Raw genomic sequence first — 7988 nt, forward strand, 5'->3', positions numbered from 1 at the left:
GTCTGGGTGCCGGCACCACAGAGCCAAGCCCTACCCTTCCCAGCATTCTTTTGTAAGAAAGGGATAAGTTTAGCTTTCACACAGAGACAGCATGGAATAAGGGAAATGGAGGCAAAACCAGTTTAAACAAGCCCTGTGATAAAGAGAAGAAGGAGAGAATCTGCCAGCTCCTTATATGGAAAAGTAACCATGGTTACTAGAATGTAAAGAGATATGAGGTAAAATCAGAGGCAGAAACTCAAAGCAAAAAAAAAAAAATTTTTTTAAACTAAATGAACTCTCTCGGATAGGCTGATCAGTTCAAAATCTAAATAATGAGCTAGTTGGCTCTCTTGGATAGGCTGTACAAATTAAAATCTCAAAAGATGAATTAGTGTTCTTGGATAGGCCGTAACCTCTGTAGTACTCAGTCAATGGGGAAACAGGGGAGGGACTTGGGAATTAGGAGTAGGAGATTTAAAGATCGCCATTCTCTTCCTCTGGCGCGCCAGCCTATCATGTGTTTGGCTGGACGCCCTATCTTGCAAAATCGTAAATAAATTCTTTTCGCCTCCAGAACCGAGTGAGCGTTTATTCCCTTACAGGTACCGCTTTATTTCTGACACTTTGAAGGGGCTCCAGCCTAAAGATTACATGCAAACTAAAATGTGGTATGATTTTGAGTAAATTATGGATAAATATATAGAAATATATATATATATATTTGACCCAGCTGCTAGGAACATGTTTCTATTAAGTGAAAAAAGGAAAAATACACATGACATTGGACCAACAGGAAAAAAAGTAATCACAGCAGTCTGGTAGGGCCTGCTGTAAACAGTATTGATGTCTACATAATAAGGTAAACACAAACAATGGCTTTTAACATTTAGAATAAATCTTTGTAAGTCTTCTAAACAACAGACCTAAATATGGTCACAGAATAAAATGGAAATATTTAGCCCTGGCAATATAAGAATAAAGGCAGACAACAGAAGTTGAGAAAAAAGATGAAAGGAAGAATAATCTCCTCTTGTATTATAGGGAAGAATGTAACACTATCAAAAAAGGTTAAGTATATTATTGAGGTTACAAAGATAACCCAAAGAAGAATTTAAAACATTATGACTTCCAATCTTGGGAAGGAGGAGAAAAATCAAAGTTCAAATGAGTGAAATCTTTGTTTTTCATACTAGGAATTCAGCAGATAACAAAAGTCAATGACCACCCCCAAGATACACACTCTCTCAGTATCTCTTGGTATTTCAGCTGGAAGCTGATATAACAAGACACTCTAAAGAAAGAAGAAGAAGAAGAAAAAAAGCAATGGAGACAAATCCAACATTCAGATCTCAATCTCAAGGAGGCAAAATGTACCTGTCTCATGAAATAGTGCTTTTAAATTCACAGTGTACAACTGAATTTCTTAGACTATCTCTGGAATATATGAATTTAAGAGAAGCAAACTTTGAAACCCAATATACAGTATTTTGTCTATAAGTCATTCAATTAACAAACACAGAATTAATTAAGGGTGTGTTTCATGCCTGTTAATACGCTGGGTGCCAGAGATGATACACACAAAGAAACAAGGTATACCTCTTGCTCTGAAATTCAGTTCAATTCATCAAAATTTACTGAGCATTATTATGTATAGGGCACTTCAACAGACTTTAGGATTAAAAGAAAACAAGGCCTCTACCTTTAAGGAAGAAAAATAAATAAATCATTTCAAGAGAGTTTGGTAGTCACAGAAGAGGGACAGCTCTTCCTCTACAAAAGGAAACAGATCAACACACAATTTGAGAACGATATAAGACCTTCCACAATAAAATGCTACACTGTACAATAAATGCCATCCAGGATTAGGAAGCAAATTAATTCTGACTAAAGCAGTCAAAGACTTCATGAAAGAGGGGCCTTAAAGGTTGAGGTCAATTTGATGAATGAGGCGAAGAAGTGAAAGCTGTATGGGAAAGACTCCACAGTATATTGCAAAGGGGAGGGGAGGGGATAAGAAAATAGTTCATGTACGTATATAAATCTCATAATAATCTATTGACTGTTTGTTACAGGAAGTACTTTAAATGGAGGAAAACAGACTTTTTGAAAATTATTTGCAAACAACTAGATTGTATAGTGAAACTGTAAAAAAGATTGTATAGTGAAACCGTAGCAAAGTGTTCCTACAGCCCACCACCTAGTGGTGACACATAATTTTACCAAGACAGTAAGCTCTAGAGGAGGGAAAAAAACGACTGATTTTTTCAGATTTACAGGGAATCTTACTTCACACAAGATTTGTCCTGATTTACTATATAATATTTGGCTCTAACAGCCCACACCAACCTCAGTGGGTAAAAGGCTGGTGAATCAACGTCAAAGAAAAACTTACAATCTACTTAAATTCAGAAAAACCTTACCCTGCCTGCCTGTATGCCCTCATCAATACTAATGCCATGTTTCTCTATTCAAGTGTCATAAATGTAATTTAGCTTTGAAACCAAAGGAACTTCTGCCTGATCCCATTTTTTTTTTTTTTTTTTTTTTAAATTTCCTGAGCCAACATTCTCAGGAGAATGTAAGGAAATCATGGCACTAAAGGTTCAAGCTAGTTTTGCTTAATTTTTAAGAATCATCTAAGGAATTATTTCAAAGACCAGCCAGTATTTTTCTTAGCCTTTTTCACCACGTTTGAGTCAGCATGGCAAACATATACAATTTTATTGAGATCAATTATGAGCAATAATTACTAATTAATCTCTTCTAAGATTAAGAAGAAAAAGAGATGTCTTGGAAAAACATAGTCCTTTAAAGAGTTATCACAAAGATAACAAGTGCCGCATTTTAGCCAAGAAATATTAAGGTGCAGATATTTTCCCTGTATCAATGATATGTTTTAAGTGACTTTTTTTTTTTTGTCCATAGTATCAGAAGGCAAAAGGATACAAAGAAAAACCGTGTGAGTTTATTTTTGTAAGCCAGGCTAACCCACAGCAACAGGGAGAAATAATTGTAATATTCATTCGCCGCGTTTTGCTTCTTTTCCCAAAATCAGTTGTTTATTTTCTCTGATGATGCCTTTGCTGCACCTCAGCAAACAAAAATGCATATGCATTTCACAACAGCTTTTGTGTTTCCGGGACCCAAGCATTTCAGACCAGCGAATAAAGGCCCTAACGCTGCTTTCAAGCGTTTGATGGAAAGAACTCAGAAAACGGAATCTTGAATTTGCTAACTCTCCTTTCTAGCCAGCACAGAGTGTGAAAATACAGAGAGTCCTTTGTGTCTTTGGAGAAAGAACTAAGACCACAAAGAGAAGAATTCACACTAAGGCAGACAAGACATCAGGATTCCTTCTTAACTCGCGTCCTTGGCGCGAATCCCTTTTTAAGTGTTAGCCGAGGCCTCCATTTCTGGGTAATTCTCCTCCCTTTTTCTCCAAGGCGTGTTGGGACAACAATCAAGCCCTTAACACAGCACGATAAGCAGAATCCTCGACGAAAACTCTGTCCCTGGACTAAGGGGCACTGGGTGCAGGAAGGAGGTTGCGACCCATTCCTCTGCAGCTGCATCTCCTTCGCAGAATCTGATCTGAATTTTGAGAGCCCAGAATTGCAACAAGGAAAATGCAGAAGGGTAAACCGAGGTTTGTTTGCTGGTTTTCCTCCGGAGTGGGAGGGTCTTGGTCAGCCAGGAGCCCCTCCGTGCGCCGCCCCTGTCATCCCCGCGCCCCTCTGGGCATCGTACGGACGCGACGAGGGCAGCCTCGCATCTGGAACACCCAGAGCAAAAGCAACTTGCCGTGGCGGAGGAGAGACGCGCCCACGGCGGCCGGCAGGAAGCCCAAATCTGACCCAAAGCGGGCGGCGGGGCGGAGGCCGGGCCCGCGGGTTTTGCTTTCGTTATTTTGTCCCCGCTTCCTGGGAAACAATGCAAGGAAAACAGGTCCTCTCCACCCCCCACCCCACCCCACCCCTGTCCTTCGGCGTCTGGATGGGAGCCCGGACTCTGGGTGGCTCCTGTCATTGCGGGTCAGGACGCCCTTAGGAATTTCTCAACTTTTGAAATCACTGTGGAGAGAGGCCGGGAGGATTTCCCCGCAGAAATTCGGGGATTCTCCCGGCGTCTGTCAGCGGCTCAGCGTAATCTGGATCCTCTTCTCCTAAACGCCCTCATGACCTGTCCCCAGCCGTCTTCCCCCAACCCACACCTCTCCCTGTTTGTCGTTTACCCAAACCAGCCCAGGGCTCGGCGCCGGCCTCGGCCAGGTGCGGAGGTCGCAGGATGAAAGGCGCACTGTCCTTGCCAGCATACACCCAGACCTGTCCAGGCCGCGTTTGGACTCGTGGCACCCAAGGTACAGGGATCTACTTAGCATCAAAGTCAGAGAGAGCACTAAGGGCGGTTGCCACATATGGTATGACGCTCCAGTTTATTCATAAGAGAGACAAACTGAAATAAGAATAGCAAAAATTTTAAAAGTGTGATAACATTCAGTGTTACCTAGAGTGTGAGGAAACAGCAGTGTCGCTTCAAGTGTAGATAGGTGCAAATAGTTTTAAGGACCTTTGCCCCTACCTATCAAAAGGTGAAGTGCAAAAAAAAAAAAAAAAAGCACATATCCTTTGAATTAAACTGCTGCCCTTTTATAACTATAAAACATGAAGTTATAGTATACCAGTGGTGCTAAGATAGTATGCAGAAATTTCAATTGTGTGTTGCTTGAAATACAGGAAATAACCTTTTAAAAGCTGCAAAACTACCCAGTTTATCAATGAATAGAGCGATTTATTATATGGCTTATGGCACATCTGTAAGGCACAAGGCTATGAAGTTTTTTAAAAGAATAAGGTAGATCTATAAGTAGTTCTCAATTTTATATTTACATCTCCAGATTCATATATGTAAATGCCCACTTGAATGTGTATAAGCGTCTGAAATTTAACAAGACCAAGCAAAACTCTCCTTCCTCCCTGTCTTCTCCCTCAAATGGCAGGACTCCCCACCAGGGGCTCAAGCTTCCAACTCAGTCGTCTTCCTGGAAGCTCTTTTCCTCATCCAATCTACCCATCATCCGGTCACGTGGCACCCAAAGCAAGGGGCCTCGGTCTCTCTCTCTCCAACTCCACCACCACCCTGCTTCAGTCTCCATCTTTTCCACCTCTCTTCAATCCATTCTGGATACTGCACCCAGATGATCTTTTAAAAATGTAAACCAGGTCTGACTTTTAAAAAACTCTTCAGTTGTTTTCCCATTGTACTTTAAATAAAATTCAAATTCCTCACTAAGAGACCAAAAAAGAGACCTTGATTCACTTTCCCACACCTCATTTGCATAGCACTTTTCTCCTAATTTCCCAGGCTCCAAGCACAGAACAAGCCATCAAGATGCCTGGGGCATTTCAAGGCCTTTGCACTAAAGTTGTCTCTGCCTGATAGCTCTGCCCTTGATTTCACTTGACTGCCATTGGGTCTTAGCTAAATGGCCTTCCAGAGAGGCTGTCTCTGATCATCTAGTCTAAATTTGGCTCTCTAGTTAATTGTTATTGTATCACCTGTTAAACCAATCTAATAGCTCTTTTTGCTTTCTAAAAATATCTTTTTCATATTTTTTTTCACTTTGAAAGCCTTTTCGCTCTTCCTAACTTATGTTAGCTTCATTAAAAGAGGAACCTTGGCTATTTCTTTCATGCTGTATCCACAGGTTCTTAAACCCATCACTGGAACTAAATAAATATTTGTTGGAGAATGAATGTGTACCAATGTGGAAACATCATTCAAAGGAAAGGGTAGAACATTGTAGTAGTATTCTAATTTTGTAAAAAACAAAAGATGTTGTTCTGGAGAAGATATACTTTCTTAAGAAAAAGTAAAAGAAATGCTTATGTGTCTAGAAATTTCTGAAAGGAATTAATTTGTATTTGCATAAATATTTTGAAAGAAATATAATCACAGTTATTTTCTTGAGAATGAAATTGAAGTTTAGATGAAGAGGATTTAACTTACACCCTAAGTGCTGTTTAATTTTTTCTTACCATGAACATTTATTGTTTTTGGTATCTATGTACTGGTTTCGAGAACAGTATAGGTAGATTGTAATATTCTTTCCAGATACTTCAATTTTTTCTATTTAGTCTACTAAATGGTCTCTGGACAATCTTTTTTTAAAAAGATTTATTGTGTTATTAGTTTGTCAGTTTTAACAAATGTACCACATTAAAGCAAAATGTTAATTATAGGGAAAGCTGTGGAGAGGGTATATGGGACTTCTGTACTTTCTGCATGATTCTTCCATAAACCTACAACCGCTCTAAAAAATAAAAAGTAAAACACGAGGGGAAAAAATTTTTATTGTGGTAACCATGCGGTGTAAAAATTTCCACTTTAATCACTTTCAAGGATACAATTCAGTGGTATTAATTACATTTACAATACCCTGCTTCAATAGCTGTCACCCAGTTTTATTCTCTTGATATATTAAAGTCAGAAAAAGACTTCAAAAAGATTCTTTTTGCTCTGATTGGATGAGGCCCACCAACATTGTCAAAGATAATCTTCTTCACTGAAAGTCAACTTGCTGTAGATGTTAACTACATCTACTAAAAATACGTTCACAGAAACACCTGGATTAATGTTTGAATGAGTAACTGCTTACTATAATCTAACCAAGTTGACACATAAAACTAACCATCACATCTACCTCAGTGGTTCTGGAAGCTCAGTGATCGTGATCAGCAAAGTCCCTCTACAAACTTGTGTTAAACATGGAGCATGAGTGAGAATTAACCTTTATTTTGTTAAGCCTCTAGGATGCCAGGGGTGTTTGCTACCACAGCATAACCTAGCCTGTCTAGACAAATCAACAAATGGCAAGAGGGACTTGGAATTCCACCTATCTATGTTTCCTGACTTCTCATGTATTTTTTTTTTTTTTAGGTATTTGTAGAAATGTTACTTCATACAACATTGGTCCTTTTGTGTCTGGCTTATTTCCCTCAGCATATGTTTTTATTTATTTTATCTCATATTTACAAGCAAACACTCTCCCTTCCCACTCTCCCCTCCTTATTGTCAGTGTCTTTTCACATATTAAGTGGAGCTCTCTCATCCTGGACATATACTTTAAGACTTCCTAACTTAATATTCAACATGTTAAAATTTAACACATTATCTTAAGTTTTCAAAAACGAGTTTCCTCCTGTAAAATCTCTAAAACCCCAGGAATAATCAGGAGTGCCAATGCTTGATTTCTGAGACCCAGTTAAATCTTAAATAGGTGGAGTAATAAAAGGAATCCAAAGGAAAAGTAAAATTTTCTAAGTTAAGTAATATTTATCAAAAAACACTGTGAATGCCCTCCCCACTACGTGGGCCATGACCCCCAGGGATGTAAATCTCCCTGGCAACGTGGGACATGACTCCCAGGGATGAGCCTGGACCCGGCACCGTGGGATTGAGAAAATCTTCTTGACCAAAAAGGGGAAGAGAAATGAAACAAAATAAAATTTCAGTGGCTGAGAGACTTCAAATGGAGTCGAGAGGTCATTCTGGAGGTAACTCTTAGGCATTATATAGACATCCCTTTTTCATTTTTAGTTTATTAGAATAGCTAGAAGGAAATACCTGAAACTGTTGAACTGCAATCCAATATCCTTGATTCTTAAAGCCTATCTTATAACTATATAGCTTATATGGTATGACTGTATGTTTGTGAAAACCTTATGGCTCACAATCTCTTTACCTAGTATATAGACAAATAAGTAGAAAAATGGGGACAAAAAGTAAATGAATAATGGGGGGGAGGAGGGGTACTGAATGTTTTGGATGTTCTTTTTTACTATTATTTTCCTATTTTTATTTTTTGGAGTAATAAAAATGTTCAAAAATTGACTGTAAAGTGATGAATACACAACTATATATGATGATACTGTGAACAACTGCTGTACACTTTGAATGACTATATGGTATGTGAATATATTTCAATAAAATTGCATTAAAAAAAAAAA

This window comes from Choloepus didactylus, chromosome 9 (genome assembly GCF_015220235.1).
Source record: "Choloepus didactylus isolate mChoDid1 chromosome 9, mChoDid1.pri, whole genome shotgun sequence".
NCBI lineage: Eukaryota > Metazoa > Chordata > Mammalia > Pilosa > Megalonychidae > Choloepus > Choloepus didactylus.